General features: G+C 43.7%; 1 long non-coding RNA gene across 3 annotated transcripts; it reads left to right on the top strand.

Annotated features, from left to right (window-relative positions):
- Positions 1-3,993: 3,993 nt before the first annotated feature.
- On the top strand, positions 3,994-15,809 carry LOC148918100 (uncharacterized). 3 transcript variants are annotated; one of them, XR_016126464.1, is made up of 6 exons: positions 3,995-4,484; positions 4,580-4,793; positions 4,885-5,235; positions 5,358-5,464; positions 5,587-5,794; positions 15,106-15,809. It is a non-coding gene; the product is annotated as an uncharacterized LOC148918100 (long non-coding RNA). The 3 variants fall into 3 exon arrangements; XR_016126462.1 differs by having other exon boundaries at positions 3,994-4,484; positions 5,358-5,794; XR_016126463.1 differs by having other exon boundaries at positions 4,591-4,793; positions 5,358-5,794.
- Positions 15,810-17,230: the final 1,421 nt, after the last annotated feature.

Genomic DNA, 17,230 nt, shown 5'->3' with positions numbered 1-17,230 from the left:
ATGCTATCTTCAGGAGGAGCATAATGTGAACAAGCCTCCTCCGTGACTAAGGATACAAAGCCTGCTCGGAGAAACACAAATGCGCATTAAAGAGGAGTGTTGAAATTAATGCACATTTGTGCTAAAGAAATGTGTGGAAAAATCTAGAAGCTCGAAGAAAGTGCCATAAGCTTGATGGGAAGTCGGCAGCTACATGCAACCTTGGAGAACTATCTAGAGAAAGCAACACGTATGTGGCTCGGGTTACTCTTCCTAAGTCGGTGGACCAAGGTATGGCGGTGGATCATGTCTATAAGTAGACATACAAATGATCATACAAAGTGAAGCTAAAAGGCTACCCGACCTAAGTCATATGGGGGAGTCAACTAATAGAACTCCCAATCTATGTACGAGTAAAGAAGCCAACTCCCAAACTATTAGGGAGTCAAGAGCTATCCAAAGCTAGCTATGTTAGGGAGCCAATAAGCTCATCAATCAAAGTGTAAGGGCCAAATAGCCCAAACTATTCTAAATCAAATGTGGTGGCCAATAATCCAATATGCTGCTAAGTGTAGAAGGCCAATTAGCCTACACTATGCTATGTACTATTCTCCTCCAATATAATAAAATCACCTTGTTGTTTCCCCTACAATTCTAACAATAAAGGACACATCGAGGATGGAGCCACCCTCGTTGCAGTTAAACGACTGAAACCAGAGTCATCACAGGGGGCCCACGAGTTCAAGACAGAGATCGAGATGCTCTCTCAACTCCGCCACCGTCATTTGGTTCCACTCATTAGGTATTGTACGGATGAAGGTGAGATGATCTTGGTGTATGAATACATGGCACATGGGACCCTCCATGACCATCTTCACCACACAGATAATCCAACTCTTTCTTGGGAAGAAAGGCTTCAGATTTGCATTGGCGCAGCAAGGGGATTACAATACCTTAATACCGGTGCTAAGTACACCATCATCCATTATGATGTAAAGAGCACAAACATCTTGCTAGATGAAAAGTGGGTGGCCAAGGTTTCGAATTTTGGGTTGTCAAAAATTGGCACAGTCACTATGTCCAAGACCCACATCAGCATGATGGTGAAGGGTAGTTTTGGGTATCTAGATCCCGAATACTACTGCCGTCAACAACTCACTGTGAAGTCTGATGTGTACTCATTTGGGGTAGTCTTATGTGAGGTATTGTGTGCAAGGCCAGCCTTGATTCGTACGGTAGAGAAGAAGCAAACGAGCTTGGCTGAGTGGGCCAAGAACTGTCACCGAAATGGGGCTCTTGAGCAAATCATTGATCCGAGCTTGAAGGGTAAGATTGAAACCCACTGCTTCAATAAATTCACCGAGATTGCAATGAGTTGCGTGCATGATAATGGGATTGAAAGGTGAGCGGGCTTGAGTTTGCACTGGAGCTTTAAAGGGGTGCTGAGAAGGATATCATCAACAACACTAATACTGGAAGGAAGAGGGAAGATGAGGTTACTCTCACCAAGGACATGCAAGGGTTTAGTTCTAGTGAGAAAAGTTGTGCCACCAGTGAATCCATTACAAGGATGTCTGGGGCAATCTTTTCCGAGATCAACAATTCCGATGGCAGATGATGATGAGGAGCATTAACTCACCAAATAATCTGCCTAAAACCGTGGCATGGCATGGAATAAATGGCGAAAGCAGTTAGTGTCACAAAGATAAGATGATGTTTCTCACTCATTCCCCCATTACTATCCTAAGGTTTTAGGTCATGTTTCTGTCAGCCTCTTTAAAATTTGAGTTGTTATTTTGAATTTTGAGGTGATTTGAGAGGTTTAATTTTTTTAATGGAGAAAGATGTTGAATCGTATCAGGCTTTATGTGTTTTTGGTTGAAAAACAAAGCTGAAACCTTTGGAGAAATACACCTCAGAGAAAGAAGGATAGGAGAAACAGAGGATTTGAATGTTTCATTATATTTCTCTATATCAAAAACGCAGGGGAATTACATGACTATATCCCCTTTTTCAGTCAAAAATCATACCCTAGTTTTTAGGGAGCAAGGACTCATCTCCAGCCATACAGACCATAGGAGGCTACGATCTTTCCATTTGGAGAAAGATCGGATGACCCATTACAATCCAAATAGGACAAAAATAACAGCTGTGCAGGTTTCTAAAAACAGAAATAAAGCTAGCTGTTACATTTAAACTAACGGCTATTTCTAAAAGAAGCTAATTCTTCATCTCTTCAATTCCAATCTGCAGGATTGTCATCTGAAGGTTGATTTAAGCTAAGCGTGCAGCTTAATTCTCAACAGATGTTATACTAGCTAGACTTTTTGTTAACAAAGAAAGATGCTTTTGGGAATTTGAGGTGTCACTTACAGGACTTTCGTTAACAAAAGAAACATGGGCTTGTTCATATATAAAAAAAAAAAGAAAAAAAAAAGATGGAATTATTTTAATGAGAAAGAAATAAAGTTCGATGTTCATAACTTCATATAAGACTGGTTTGTTTTGATAGTTATGAACCTCCGAAGATAAATTTGAGGGTCCATGTCCATCTTACTGTGTGGATCACATATTATATATCAACTAGTATGATATAAAAGAGTGGACAACTTCTTTCATTTTAATTTTTCTCTTGACCAAAGAAAGAATATATAGTAGAACTTTATTTTCCCTTTGTTGATGCTCTTTTTCGGAGAGGGTCAACTTAGAGAGAATGAGGTTTGCCTTTAGCAGGAAAAGGGTATGGACCTTCAATAAAGGCTAGCCTGCAGAAGACAAAAATAGGGAAAGCAGTCGTTAAGCTTCCGGTCACCGGTGTGGTGTGTAAGTTAGCTAAGAATGGTAACTTTGCAGAGTAATAGTAAAAGGCAAAAAAGTAGTTACCCCTCTTACTAGGGTACTGTTCTCCCTTTATAGGGAAGTGAAAGTGGGAGGTTGGTGTAGATTTCGATGTGGGACTTTGTGCAAGTCGCCGTGGTGGTGACACGTGTCATGAGAATTAGGTTTAGCAGTTTGTGAGCTTTGGCGGTGGAGTTTCGGCAGGTGCTGCACCTCTGAAGAGTGTCTTCCTTGGCGGCAGAGAGAAGGTGTGTCCGCCTTGGTGCTAGTTGTTTTGAGGCTGGATATGCTTGATTGATTATGGTGTAAACAGAGTCCCCCAAGTTCGCGGTCGATAAGTGACTTCTCGGTTGGGAACTTGTAAGCTTTTGTGTGATCATGACCGAGCATTCTAGGTTTTGTGGGAGCCGTAGGGCAGTCCTAGTCCCCAAGTTGTCAAGTTAGAAGTTGCGTTAACACTTGGAAGGTATGATAAAAACTGTGTTAGCCTCAGTGATTGTTGGTAGCTGGGTACCTTTAAAAGAAAAGTAGACTTGGATTTTTGAAGCTTCAGCAAGGAAATCTGTGGGCCTCAGTGATTATTGACTCAGGTCTTGCCGTTTGGTAACCAAGTGATGGTTTTGGGCAACAAGGGCTTGGGTTCCCAAAAGATTGGGGTCAAGCTTGAAGGAGAAAAGAAGTGTGGGCTTCAATTTCTCTTTTATAGCACTTTTCCCTTTTTTCTTCTTCTTTTTTTTTTTTTTTTTTTTTTTGAATGGCCATGTGGCCTAGGCTATTGATTCCTTTGGTAGGGGGGTGCCGTGTGAACCTTCTTGTAGTTTTAATGCCCTTTACCATTCGGCAAGGAGGCCAAGGTACTTCAAGTCGAAAAACAAGGTGCTGGGTCCTCCGTGAGCACAAGGGTTTGGTAGAGCTAACTCAAGACCTTGTGGACTTGGGCTCGCATGGGCCTTTAGCAAAGTCCTTTTGGAGGGTGGGCTGGGCCTTTGTTAGAAAGGGGGAGAGCATCTCATAACTGGTACACAGCCCTTGCCGTTCGGCAAGGGTAGAAAAAATTCGAAAAAATAAAGAGCTGGGTCTTTGGGGTGTCTTTAGGTTCTTGACCAAGTCTTGGGGGTTTTAAAGGCTGGGCCTTAATAGGTTGGCAAAGTCCTGGAGCTAGGCTTCGGCAAGGGCTAAGAGATGTGGTGAGCTAGGGTAGGAATTTTTTAAGAGAGGATATAAAATTAGTTTCAAAAGCTCTTGCCGTTCGGCAAGAGATAGCTGAGACATTTTTTCTTGTAGCTTCCTCTTCCTTCGGCAAGGCTGAGCTGGTTTAGGAGTTTTTGTTTTTTCGAGCTTCCTCTTCCTTCGGCAAGGTTATTGTCGAAGGAGCTGGTCCTTCAGCAGTCGGGCACCCCATTGAAGCTTCGGTAGGAGGGTGAAGCCGGGCTGGTTCTTCTTGGAGTGTCGGCAAGGCATCCACGAGCTCGTAGTCGGACTTTAACAGCCCTTGCTATTCAGCAAGGGTGGGTTAGGGCTTTTGTGAGGGGTTGATACATGCTGGAGCTAGGGTTGGGTTCGAAGGTTCGGCAGGGTGCCTAAAGAAAAAATTTGCGATTTTGAATATTGGCTGAACCTGGGGAGGCAGATTCGGAAGGGGGTTTAAGCCAATATCCAAGGCTTCGGTAAGTACCTCTGCGAGAGCTCCGAAAATATTTTACGAGCCTTGCCGTTCGGCAAGGCTAGTTTGAGCATTCTGTGTGTTTTGACGTTTGTTTAGCATTTGGCAAGGTTGTGGGTCTTCCAAATTGGCCAGGAACTGATTTGTATCCCAGCCTTTAGGTAAGGCTAGAAACGGGTGTAGACATGGTTCTCTCCAGCTCTGTGGGTTCAATCCCCTTGGTGTTTTAGCCCAGGAAGGCTGAGAGCTTGGGGCTGGGCTTTCGAAAAATAGAGCTGAGTCATCCGAAAGCAACGAGTGGAGTTTGAGCAAGGTGAGTCCCTTATTTTCTCCTTTGAACATACAGTCTGATCTGCGAGGGTGTCTAGATCATGTTTTTTTTTGTTTTCGACCTGGCTGTGCAGGTTTGGAGCTAGGCCTTCGGTAAGGCTAGGCACACGGAGTTCAGATGAAAGCTGAACCCAATTCGGACCTGGGCCTTGGGCAAGCCTTGCAGACTCGGGGCTGGGCTTTCATTGTGACTTGGATGTCTAGATTAGATCGGGGCTGGGCCTTGTTTTCTTACTTTTGGCAAGGCTGGGCCTGGGCTTTTGTCAAGCCTTGGAGCCGCGCTTGGGTCGTACACTCTTGGAAGAGGCTGGGCCTTTTTTGGAGCTGGGCCATTTGGAAAGCTAGGCCATTTGGAGCTGGACCCGTAGCCTTCTTGACGTAGCCATTTGATGTGGGTTTGCTGTATTGGGGCCGGGCTAGCACTAGTAGGCAATCTTGGCACTTTGAGGATTTCATGAGTCCTCACTTGGAGTTTTTATGGTCCTTGCCGTTCGGCAAGTAACCTAGTACCTTTTTTGATTATCTTTGTTTGTTGTTTATTCGGCAGGTTGCATGGAGCTAGGCCATTTTGCAAAAAGTGCTTGATCGCTTCGGGTTTTGGCAAGGGTTTTGGAACTGGGCAGATTTGACGAGTGAGAAGGAGCTGGAGCTGAAGTAAGTTTACGGGCTGGGTGTCTTGATCATTTTGGAGCTGGGTCCATTGCAACCTTTCTTTTTTTTTTTTTCTTTTTTTTTTTTTTACTAATTTGAAATTGCAAATGTTGTGTGGGTACGAGGATTTGGGAGGGAAGGTGAAAGGGTGCTAGGGTTACTTGTGTACCCTTGGGACCTTATAAATAGGAACTTGGAGTGACGTAGACATCACATTTGGATATTTTTTAAGAAAGATTTCCAGAAAGTGAGAAGGAGAAAAAGATTTCCGGTGAGATTTTGGTGGTAGGGCCACTGAGATTTCCAGCGAATTTCCGTGGTGGTGCAAACAAGGTTAGACCTCATTTCCCTTGAATTTTTTGAAATGAAATTCAACTTTTGGTATGAATAGGTTGAAGATTAGGATGAACACCTTGAGCATGAGTATGAACATGTTGAATGTATGCATCTAGATCAAAAAGCATGTAGATGCCGTCCCATTTTGTGTTTTTGTGTTTGGATCCTCCTTGCATGTGCATTAGTTCCTTTTTTCTTGTTTCTGCATGTTGTAGATGTCTGAGAGTGAAGAGGCCAGTGAGTATGTTTGTTCCGAAGATGAGAGTTCCCAAACAGAGGGTTTGGTAGAAGGGCTTATAGAAGCTAGGATGGTAGTTCATGAGGGTGAGATGCAGAAGAAGTATAAAGTGTTAGAAGCCAGTGTTGATCGGGTTCTAGCCTTGGCACATACACCAGAGGTAGGCTCGAGCAATCGACATCACCATCAGTCTGTGGGTATAGCCGTGGCTTCAGAGGGTGGACATCAGGGTTAGTGTCCTGGGTGAAGCGGAATACACGCAAAGTTGGTTGAGCTTGACAAATTATAGTGTGCCACCCTATGTGGGCCGAGGTTACCGGTTGCGGATGTAGTGAGATATCCTCAGGGTGGTTCATTATGATATTCTGATATGTACCAAAGATAGCCTCGGTTTCATCCTTGGGCAGATGATGTTGGCCAAGTTGGGATATGCGTCGGGGCAATACAATCCCAACTTTTGGTCGCATGGAGTTTACATTGCTTGGTGGTTGGTTGGGTTGAGGAGCCAACATTTGAGCGGTTTATGTACATATTCGATCTCCAAGCAACAGGGAACCTTTGGTGAGTACAAGCCAATTGCCGGAAGGCAAAGGAAAGAGGTTATTTTATTGGGCATAAGCCAAGTACGCAGAAGTCTTGGCGGAACAGATGGTGCTTAGCCTATGGTGATTGGGAGTGTCCTCCAGGGAAGATCGTCTCCAGGACACATTCCAACCCACTTCCAGATCTATAGGTCCTTAGCCTCATCTTTTAAGACTAGTTGTTTTGTAGTGTTTGTTGCTTATGTTCTGACTCTTGGGTCCTCATTTTTGGTGGCCAAGGAAATCTTGCGCATGACCCGTCCCCAAGTTTGAAAGCACGGGCTTTGACTAGTCGTAGTACTTAGCGATCTCTGTTTGTACGCGACATTGCGCATGTTGGGTAGCCACGAGTTCGTAAATGAAGTCGAGGTTCGAGGCTAGCTTGCTCGTCATTGGCTTGGCCTCATAAGTGGAGGTGTTGTATGTGGTGGCCAATCTCCATGGTGCCACCGCTGCTTCGGTACCAAAGGAGAGAAAAAGGTGTTTCTCTATTGAGGTCCGGAAGGTGGTGCGGTAGGACCAGAGAACCTCTGGGAGTAGCTCTGGCCAAGACAACCCTTAGCTTTGTCAAGCTTGGTTTTTAGAGTTTTTTGATGATCTTGTTCACAAATTCCACCTAGCCATTAGATTGAGGATGGGCTAGAGAGGCGAAGCAAAGCTTTATCTTGAGGTTGGAACAAAATTGCTTGAACTTTGCGTTGTCAAATTGCCGCCGTTGTCCGTGACGATGGTATTGGGGATGCCGAAGCGATATACGATATTTTACGGACAAAACGCGTTTCGATGCGGGCTGCAGTGATAGTGGCTAAGGCCTCGCTTCACCCACGGTGAAGTAGTCCACGCTACAATCGCATATTGACTTGGCCCTTCCCTCGGGCATGGGTCCAATGAGGTCAAGTCCCTATTGGCGAATGGCCAAGGGTGACCATGGCATCAATGGCTCACCGGTGGAAGTTGTGGGATGTTGGCAAATCGTTGACACTTATCGCACTTCGGGTGAAGATCAGGCATCGGTGAAGTGAGGGCTAAAGTATCCTGTTGAATGATCTTGTGTGCTGGGAGCGAGCACCTAAGTGGTTACCACGATACCTCATGAATCTCCCTTAGGACATAGGTATCTTCCTGGGGTCGAGGCACCAAGGTAGGGAGGCTAAAGCCGCGCTTGTATAGGCGCCATTGATGATCAAGTATCGAGCGTAACGATAAGCGAGCGCGTACGCTTGGCGGGATCGCAGTAGTGTCATGGTTCGCAAGAACGGAGTGATAGGGTCCATCCATGTAGGGCTTTGATCGATGACCGGATAAGTGGTGTCCGGTGTCGTGGTCCAAGAACTCGATGTGGATGTTGCGACCTATGCCCTGCTCCATTGCAGAGGCTAGCCTTGCTAAAGCATCGCATGGATGTTCTCGGGCGTGGCACCTGGCCTATGATATAAGCATTGAAAGTTGTAAGCGGTGGGGGTATGTTGGAGGTAGGTCATGGAGACGTCCTTGGCCGTGAAGTCTGGTTGACTTGGTGGACAACAAGTGTGAGTCGCTGAATATTTGGATTTTCTTGGTGCCCATCTCCTTGGATAGCCAAAGGCCGGCTAAGAGTGCTTCGTATTCGGCCTCATTATTGGAGGCATGGAATTTGAAGTGGAGGGCGTACTCAAGGACAACCTTGTCTGAGAAGATGAGAATGAGGCTAGCTCCACATCCCTGGGCATTGGAAGAGTCATCCACATCGAGGTCCATAAGTGAGTTAAATCTAGGAAGCGATTGTGGCGTGGACTGGTTGAGTATGAGTAGGTGTGATTGCAATCAGTCGGCGATTATGGGGGTGGTCAGATATGAAATCGACCACGGGCCCTTAATGGCTTGGCGGGATTTGTAGTGGATATCAAACTCACCAAGTTCAATGGTCCATTTAACTAATCTCCCAAAGTCTCTGGCCTGCAGCACTTGCACGAGTGATTAGTTAGTTAAGACATGGATGGTGTAAGCTTGAAAGTATGGTCGGAGGCGTCTGCGAAACCACGAAAGCAAGTTTCTCAATGTGCAGAAACCTCCATCTTGCAATCATTTGCTCACATAGTGCACCGGATGCTCAGGCACCTTCGTGTGGTCAAATGAGCGAGTTAACCGTTGTAGCGAGACGAGAGAGGTAGATGGTGAGGGCGTCCCTTCGGGGTTGACAATAAAGGGGCTCGGCTCATGTATGCCTTGAGCTCGGCGAATGCTGGTCACATTCGGCATCGGTGATCTGCGTTGCTACCTTTAAGTGCCTTGAAGAATGGGGCGCAAAGATCGCTGGTCTTAGAGATAAATCGATCGGTGAGACCGCCTGTAAGGCTCTGAATGTCCTTGACCGTCTTGGGTATCGTCATGTCCAAGATAGCTGGATTTTCTCTGGTTGGCATCAATACGTCTTTGGCTGATCATGAAGCCAAGGAATTTCTTGGAGGCCACCCCAAATGCACACTTGGTGGGGTTGAGCCGCATCTTATACTGCTTTAAAATGGTGAACTTGGCAGAGAGGTTGGGGATGTCTGGTCGCGCAGCAGTCGCGACTCTTGACCTCCATGTCATCAACATAAACCTCCATGGTGTTGCCAATTAGTGGAGTGAAGATGCTTGTTCACCAGACGCGATACGTAGCCCCGGCGTTCTTGAGGCCGAAGGGCATGACTTTATGTAGCAAGTAAAGGCCACTCAGCTGATGAAGGATGTATGAGCTTGGTCCTCGGATGCATGAAGATCTGGTTGTACCCTAAGTAAGCATCCATGAAATCGGTGATGACTTCAAGTGATATGCCCGGCATATCGTTGTAAGACCAAGCAAAGACTTGAGTTGAGGCGGAGGAAGGCAATAAGATCAGAGCGAAGCTCTTGTGAGAGGGAGGTGCCGATCGACACATCGATCCTCATGGAAGTAACGATTTAAGATCCTCCTGTGTTCGACTGTTGGGTGGCGATTCCTCCCAAGGGTCTTACAGGGCTCGATGCGGCTCGAAGTGAGTGGGGCTGGGTTACGCTAGGGCCTCACCTATGTTGGCGATTAGTAGACTTTCTGCTGAAGCATAGCGACCGGTGCAAGTTGATTGTCACGCCGCCGTACCCATGCCATGGGGCGTAGGAAATTTCAACAATAACATATGTGTGAAATGAAAATCTTCATCCCAGGCCATGGCGGGTCCCAGATGATGTTGTAGGTGTGGGGCAATCAATAATGAGGAAGGAGTGGTGACCGTCGTTTGCTGAGGTGCGCTCCAATAGAGATAGGGAGATGGATGCTCCCAATAGGCTGGACCACATCACCCGAAAAGCTCACCCGAGGAGTGTGACGCTTCGGTCGAGCAAATGAGACGGGACCTGGAGCTCATTGAAGGCATCAGCAAACATCATACTAACCTAGCTGCTAGTGTCTACCAAGATGTGTCCAACGTCAAAGTTAGATATGTCGGCGCGGATAATGATTGGGTCATCATGAGGGAGGATAACGTTGATGCTCCTCCTCCTCGCAGAAGGTAATGGAGGCCCAGCCTATTTTTTGTGTCTTGGCAAGCGTCCTACTCGATCTTGAAGACACGGTGCACATAGGTGGAGCGTACATAATGGTTGAGATCATGTTGAGCTGCAGGTTGGTGAGGGTTAGGTGGGGGTGGGAGGTTGTGCACGTATTTATCCAGCTTCCCCTCACGAATAAGTCCCTCAATGATGTTGCGCAAGGCAACACAAGATTTGGTATCGTGGCCACCGAACTGATGAAAGCAACATAAGACACCTGTGTTAGGCATAGGCTTGCTACCTGGTTTTCGGGGTGAAGGCTGAAGTATGATAGGTGCCTCGTGCACTAGGACATTCTCATAGGTAGTGTTGAGGGTGGTGAAGACCTCGAACTTGGGTTTGGGTGAGAATGGGAGTGGGGCAGGTCCATTTATCTGGGGTTGCTTCCACTAGATGGTGGTGGTTCTCATATGCCGCCCGCTTGTTATTCTTTGAAGGTATCTTTGGTAGATATCATTCCTCTTGAGTCTTTGGGCACCACAGGTGCTTGGTGTAGAAGCGAGAATGTTGAGGTGGGCTGGGATTGGTACTGGCGGTGGAGGATCGACAAAAGGATTACTGCGTCGGGTGGTAGTGCGCTGAGTTGAAGTACTCGGCCTTTAGCTTGAGGCTCACGCTGCTTATTAGCTCGGCATATGTGTTCCAAGGGTTCTTTGCTGCACCAAGTCACCGAAAGTTGGACTCTCGGAGACCACTCTTGAAAGCACCAAAGGAGGCACGATCATCGTATCTAGCGGTGGGAGTATTCGTGGTGAAACCTAGCTGCATACTCAGAGAACTCGTCCCTCACCTCGTCTAAGCATGTATAAGTCGCGGAGTAGAGGCAATCGGTGCGGATCATGAAATGGTCCAGAAGGCTTGCTTGATGTCATCAAAATGTGTTGATGGTGCGGGGTTCGACATTGAAAACCAAATCAGGGGCGCGCCCCGAGTGGAAGGGAAGAGGAGGCACATGCCCTCATCAAGGTGAGGTCCTTGCACCCCATGGCGGTGGAAAGAATGTATGTGGGTGAGAGGATCCTTAGTGCTAGTGTATAAAGCGATGCGGAGTGGTGGATGTCATTCTCTTGGTGGTAATTAAGGATGCCGTTCGAGTAAAGGGCCCAGTCTGGCTTTGCCTAGAGGGTTGGTGGTTGTGCTTTGTTGCTCGTTCTCGAGTACGGGACTTTCTCAAAGAAAAGCCTCATTGTCAGGTCGGTATGAGGGAGAGTCTCGAGTGCTAGAGGTCTGCAGTGTGTGGGTGGCCATGGGCTGGGTAGAATTCTTCAAACGACTCGGTGTGATAAGACTCGTAGTCTTCTAAGTAATCATGTCTCCAGTTCTCCGAGTCCCTATACCTTCTTGGGGGTAGTTGGGTTGGCTTTGGTGGGGGCCTAGGTGTGTCACCTTTGGGTCTTGGAGATTAATGGGATAAGAGGGGTTCCGTCGACGGTCGGAATCTGATCCACTGCAATCCTCAAACCTTTGTTGGTTCATGGGCTTCCTCCAGGGAGATGCGGAGAAGCCCCGACTTAGGTCAAATCCTCAGAATGGAGGGCCTTTACCCTTGCTTGGGCCTAAGGGATTGGGACACGTGGTGGGAGTGCTCGGATGGTTTGGTAGATGCGCTCAGTTCTCGGGTAAAGGCTGCGTTGGGAGCCACTGGGCTTGATTCATCTCCTAGTTACGCTTCAGTGTGCGGTAGTCATGCTCGAGCTCGACGTTCTTAGCATGAAGATGGTCATATTTCTGGACATCTTGGTGACAGGCGGAGGCTCTCGATTCTCGCAGGGATGGCATCTCTGAAGGTCTCCTTTGGGAGGTACCCCATAGGGGTATGGTCTTTGAGTCCCATGGCAGTCCTCGGTAGGCATAGCCGAGTGTGGAGTGAAGAAGAGGTGACGGGCCGGATAGGAGAAGAGTCATTTGGTAGTAGAGAAAAATGGGATTCAAGCATCGTTTCCTGTGAGGCAGCGTCAAGCTGTGATGCTCTTTTCTGGAGAGGTCAACTTGGAGAAATGAGATTTGCCTTGTGAGCAGAAAAGGTGTCTGGACCTTCAATAAAGGCTAGCTGCGAGAAGACAAAAATAAGGAAAGCGTCGTTAAGCTTCCGGGCACCCTTGACAAACATTACTAGTTGGACTAGTCACAAAATGGATAAGAAGGGCCAGAAGCTGTGGCCTCTGCTGGCCTAAGAAAAGTAAAGGCTAGAAGAAGTGGCAAAGATAGAGAAATAATATGTGCCAAGCAATCGCACTAGCATTATTGAGCTTTACATATATCTCACAATTACTGCAGCCGAGACAAAACCATGTGCGTGAAAATGATCATAAAACTCTAAAACCCTGCTGCTCTGTTTCTTTTGTTGAATTATCAACGCAGCACCAGCCACCATGAGAGGACTTCCATATGTTAGCTGCTATGCGAGAGAAAAATTAACAAGGAGGAAGAAGTCGGGAGTTGCGGTGTGAAGATGGGTCACCAATCTCATTCAAGATATCTCTAATACTGTTGGTGATGCTAATGGCCATGTCGACGGAGCTGCCTCTCACAAGCCATTGCATGATGATGCACAAGAGTGGCACTCCTTTATCAATGGTCTAATAATTATTGATCGAATTCGAATTTGACCGAGACCCTTAATAACACTACTACAAAAAGTGAAAAAGATGACGAAAAAAAAAAGCGACGCTTAACGAAAACCGCGTTGTGTTTGAAAAGACGATGGTTTTATAAGACCTCTGTGTAAGAATAACTTAAACACCTAAAAAATGAGGATTCCAATGGTTGTTTTTAAAACACGGCACACCTATTTTAAAAAGCGACGTCTTATTGAAAAAGGTTTTCCTCAGAGTAAACTCGGAGCCCAAAAACAACGGCAGAAGGTATGAATCAATCGACGTAGAAAGTAAAGACAACGGTTTAAAGAAACAGCCACGACCAAGTTTTCGTATCCAACGTGGCATTATTTCAAAAGAATCCACGGCGGTATATGACAAAATACCGCCGTCTTAAATACATGTACAACGACGTAAAATATAAATTTATCGACTTATTTCATGTTCCATACTACGACAATATCTTGAACTCTAACCACGTTGGTTTGTTCAATTAACGCCATGTAATAAAATTTACCACGTCATGAAGTTAAAATTACCGTCATATTTATTTACTTTATACGTCTACCCTTATACCTAAACGGTCGTCTTAATTACATTATTTTTTACTATTTATTTCTTGGATTTTGGTATCCTACGATGGTAGACCAACTTAATGACAAGAATTGAGAATAACCACAACGGTTTATATAGAAAACCGCCGACATAATAGATTTTTTTGAGATCCAAGATATACGTCGTGAAGTTAAAATTGCGGTCGTATTTATTCACTTTATATGTCCGACCTTATATCTAAACCGTCGTCTTAATTGTATTTTTTTTTTTAATTTTTATTTCTTGAATTTTGTTAACCTACGTCTGTAGATCAACTTAACGTCAAGAATTGAGGATAACCACGACTATTTATATAGAAAACAGCGGTGACAGAATCAGATCTGAGATCTCAAGAGTCATGAAATCTTACCAGATGGAACTCTGTTCCTCATCATAATCGGACCACAGAAAGACACAGATTTGCCTCTAAAATTTGTGACCACAAATTTGCATTTAGAAAGGCAATTTTTAGAAGTTGATGATGTGTGTGTTTTTGTGTCTTTCAGATACACAAACGCACACACACATCAACATCCAAGCAATTGCCTCTAAAATTTGACGACGGCAGCCACAGATTTGCATTCAGAGAGACAATATTTTAGAGATTGATGATGTATGTGTATTTGTGTTTAGAGATTGATGATGTATGTGTATTTGTCTCAATTGAGACACAAATACACACACATCAACATCCAAAACAATTGCCTCCTTAGAGGTGAGACAGAGGGCAAGAAGAAGTTGGAACCCTAATTGAAAATTGATACTGAAAGAAATCTTGGAAAAAAACTCAATTTATTAAAAAAAAATTCATATCCGCATGGATTACATTAAAACTAACGCCATTTAAGAAAGGAATCAAGGTCGGATCTTGAAAAAAGGAGGACGTATTAAACATACAATCAACGTCGATTATTAAACTCAAGGCAGCGAGGTTTTGGAAACCCACGTCGGTTTAATATACAAAAACGACGTGGTAACTTATAATATTACTTATTTAAAAGTAAACTTTTGACGTGTAGCGCCCAACTAACCACGTCGTTTTCGGAATACAAAAAGTCAAAAGACTTTTTACTAACTACGTCGATTCATATTATTTTAATGTCGTCGTAACTACATACTAGGGCAATTTTCATGACCACCGTCGTTGTATTTATCTTTAGGACACTATATAAAAATCTTGGTCACCTGACCTAAACTTTTACGTTCTCTCTAAAATTTTCAATTTTCTCTCAGTTTCCCTCTAATTTCTAAGAAGCTGCGTTTCTGATTCTCAGTTTCCCTCTCAACTTCTACGTTCTTCCTCGTCTTCGTCTCCAAAATTTGATTCCGAAGGAAACTTTCTTTGCAAGCCAAAGGTTTGAAAACTTTCTCGCTTCATTTTTTTCTTCATTTGAAGTTTTTTTTTATTTAAAGAACTAGTCTCACTGATGTTTGAAACAAGACTCAGGTTTGAAAATGCCAAATCTTTCAATGTTCGCACTCATAGGTCATGTGAGGACGACGGGTTTTATTTAAACCATCGTCTGATTTGTTGGAAGAACGTGGGAGAGGAAAAACTTTGTAGTTTTTTTTATGAATTTATAATACAACGACGGTCTTATTTAATAACCGTTTTGTTAAGTTAATGACTACGTCGTATTAACACATCCACGTTTCTGTTGATTTGCACGACGATTCTGTTTTTTGTCCGTCGTCTGAACTTTCATTTTACATCTGTATTTTACTTAACCATCGTTGTTTTTCTTGCAGTTTGTATTTCTCTATAAGCATGGTTTCGAAATCTCAAAGTAAGGATTCTCAGGCATCAAAAGGTCAAGGCAAGGACATTGCAGTTTCAAAGGCATAATCTCTTCCAAACAATCCCCCAAAGAAGATGAGATTTACTTCATATTTCGAGAAAGACCTAAGCTCTGCGACATTTGATGAAGTGACGAAATCTACTCGCGGTATCAATACAATGAGCCATGTTGTGAAGAGGAAAATCCAGAAGATTAAGCCTGTGGTTGAGTACAATAAATCTGGACGTTGAATTCCTTAACAACGTCGGTTATTAACTGTCGTTGTTGATAGTACAAAAGATGGCGGTCGATTTCACGACGGTTGGAAAACCTTCTACACGACAGTGATTTCTTGTCGTCTATTTCGATTTTTGTAGTAGTGTAACAACATTGATGGAGCACAGGGTGAATCGGACTTGGTTTTGCACATGGTGGATTCAGAAGAAACTAGCCGAAGGCTCTTGACAGCCAATCGGTTTAGTTTTACAATACCTGGTCTACAAGGTAGCAACCCATTTTGTTCGAAGCAACGCTCCTAGTCACTGGCGGATCTGTTAAGGAGCAAAAAGGTGTAGTTGCACCTCTCCTCGCCAGAAAAACTATTGTTGGTGCTTAAAATTACTCATTTGCTCTTTAATTCCATCTTCAACATTTAAATAAATGTCTTTGTCTTTTTACTTTCATTTATTTTTATATTACTCCATTTACTTAAGTTTACAATGTAAATAAGGAAGTACCCCTCATTTGGATTCAAATAGAAATACTAGAAAATCAAATTTCCCCCAAATCAAAATTTGAAAAATCGGTTTTAGTGCAAAATACGATTTAGGCTAAAAATGATAGCTCATTAAGTCAATATATACTTCATAATAAAATCCCATAAAATCAAGTTTTCTTATTTGATGTGTAAGGAATAAAAGCCACCAAAAATTATCTTGAGAAAATGATTATTCCGAAAAACCATTTTTCATACTTAGTCAATATTTTTACATAGAACAATTTTTCATATATTATATGAATGCATGAAGGGACCTAAGGTCAATCTAGGTAAAAAGTCTTAGATGTTCAATTCATAAAGAGTTTTTAACCTTTCAAAATTGCACCTCCGCTAAAAAATTCTTGGGTCCGCCAATGCTCCTAGTATGATGATTGCCTTCTGCTAAAAAAATCGGCAGCCATAACCTGTCGCGGTCTTGGCCCGTACAGTAGGGACTGCCGGCGTTGACTTGCCACAATACGTACGTATTCTGCTTCTTGTTAGTGTCATGCAATATTACACTAGTTTCATCTCTGGATGTAATTAATTAAGTGGGGATGGACCATGTCTTAATTAATTAATCAAATAATATGCTGTTGTTGCTTGCCTTAGTAGATAGAAAAATTTGTATATCATGGCGATATTCTGTTTTGTTATTGTACTCGTATAATGTTGGAGTGTATATATGGACTTCACAATTGCGCGCTGTCTTGGTTCTACCTTGCCACAACTACAAGTAGGGGTGGGCATCTTAAACCGAAATACCGAAATCGTACCCTAACCGCACCGTCTGCATCGATTTCATACCGTTTCATTTAGTACCGATAGATATTGGTACCATACCGCAATCTGCACAATCGAGTATGGTATGATAGCGTATCAAGATTTTGATACCGTCAATCTGCACCGTCAATAGTACTCTGTTGAAATATAAATTTTTTTTTTTCATTCTCTCGCTCTCTGTCTCTCGCTTGCCTTTCAATTTCTCAAACGCTTTTGTCATTTATGTTTGGATTGTGTTTGTATTTTTGTAAGCCATAAGGCATAAGTTTAACTCTTTTGGTTTGTAAGCCATAATGTATGAGTTTTAACCATTTGGATTTGATGAATATGTTGATGGATAAATATTGATTTGGTTGATTTGGATATTGAATATGTTGATGGATATTGAATATGTTGATTAGGATTTGGATATTGAATATGTTAATGGATATTGAATATTGAAAATGTTGATGGATATTGAATATGTTGAATCTTTGAATTTGTAACTTAGGCATCACTTATTTTGATGTTGAATATTGAATTAGTTCATTTTTTAGTTATATCATTTTGGTACCGA

The sequence above is a fragment of the Prunus mume genome, linkage group LG4 (assembly GCF_029339155.1).
Source record: "Prunus mume cultivar Tortuosa linkage group LG4, ASM2933915v1, whole genome shotgun sequence".
NCBI classification, from domain to species: domain Eukaryota; kingdom Viridiplantae; phylum Streptophyta; class Magnoliopsida; order Rosales; family Rosaceae; genus Prunus; species Prunus mume.
Note: the sequence above shows the minus strand (reverse complement) of the source record. Positions and strands in the feature narration are given on the sequence as shown.